The 1,548-nt window shown below is 31.7% G+C and overlaps 1 long non-coding RNA gene across 2 annotated transcripts in view; it reads left to right on the top strand.

The window, feature by feature from the left end:
- The window catches only part of LOC105451647, a 5,691-nt gene that overhangs the window by 2,491 nt on the left and 1,652 nt on the right, over window positions 1-1,548 (top strand). The window lies entirely within an intron of this gene.

The following is a 1,548-nucleotide window of genomic DNA, read 5'->3' as shown; positions in this document are numbered from 1 at the left end:
AGCTAAATTCGAGAGTGCCTTCTACGGTCATGGCTGGATCTTGGTTCCTAATAATTTCTGTATGAATTTTCTTAATTACATTATACAGCCATTTAAACTGCGCGCCGAATATTCCAGCCTCACAATTAGTAATTGATTGCGTTGTAAGTCCAAAATTGATTCGGCGCGCAGTGTAAACGGCTGAATAATGGAATTAAGAAAATTCATATAGAATTTATTAATTAGGCATCAAGATCCAGCCGTGACTATAGAAGGCGCTCTCGAATTTAGTTGTGTATTTTTATAAATATTTTCCCGTACTGCCTTAAATTTATACATACCCTCCTTTACAAATATTAGCAACCGCAAATCCTCCAACGAAATGTTGTCCAAAAACAAGTGTTATAATACTGAATGTAAGCTGAATACTTGCATTAAAACCACTGTATCCGTAAAATAAGTCTGGCAGAGTTTCACTCAATATAACGTCCTACATAAAAAATTTTCGGATAATTATTTAATTTTAATATTAATAAGAATAACGTGTATATTACATTAATTTATATTAATGTAATTTAAAACATGTGTGGGAAATTATAATATTAAGGTTAGTGTTTACTGGGATATATTTGTCTTATGCTTATAGATGACAATTATACATAGATAAAGTTTCAACTTACCATTTTGTGAGAGAGAAGTGCACTTTCTTATAAATCTTCTTTTTTTCTTGGCACTGTGATAGATGTAAATATTCTGCTAAACAAATTGTCAAATTTCTAAAGAAATTTTGGTATGATTAGTAGACATTTACATCAATAAAAAACACGATGAAAAACAATTGTAATAAAGTTGCGCAACGCGCAACCAAGTATGCGCGCGCGTGCATACGGGTCGTGAGACCGAGCCGTGTCTCTTTACTCCAACCATCGAGTTAAGCGGAGGCACGATGGTCATATCTAAAAAACGGTCAAGTGGATGAAATTTTGAATAGGCTTAGTCGATTGCTTGGGTTATATTATATAATAAAAGTTTTATTTTTTTTTTAAGTTGAATATTAAGAAAAATATTTCAAGTTTTATGTCAAAATGGGGTAAAATATATGTAAGAAACATTGTCCCGGTGTCTATTAACTGGTTAATACTTTAGACCAGTATATTGATCGACGAGCTTTTCTTTATGGGGTTCCTTTAAAAGAAATATTAATTATTTCCAGGTTGGAGGTTGCGTGGATTCAATTTTCGATCATAATATCATTTACTTAGCTCCTTTGAAGACATAAGGTGTTTCCTTGCATCCATCTGTGTATCTTGTAATTCTCGTTTCGGAATATGATTGAACAATATCGTTTGACAAAATATCAAATCTCAACGAGCGACAGTAAATGATCTGCAAGAGATATTTAATGTATTTTTATAATTTCACAATGCCATGCGTTTAATAATTACGTGTTACGAACTGATAGGTTTATTTAATTTTTAAGTCCGTTTTTGGGTCAATACATTTAAGTATTTTACCCTGGGATTGGACTAGTTTGTGCAAATGATTTAATGAAAAATTATTAAGAATATA

This window comes from Wasmannia auropunctata, unplaced genomic scaffold, assembly GCF_000956235.1.
Source record: "Wasmannia auropunctata unplaced genomic scaffold, wasmannia.A_1.0 LD336048.1, whole genome shotgun sequence".
In the NCBI taxonomy this organism is placed as follows: domain Eukaryota; kingdom Metazoa; phylum Arthropoda; class Insecta; order Hymenoptera; family Formicidae; genus Wasmannia; species Wasmannia auropunctata.
The sequence above is the reverse complement of the archived record's forward strand: the minus strand, read 5'-3'. Positions and strand labels throughout refer to the sequence as shown.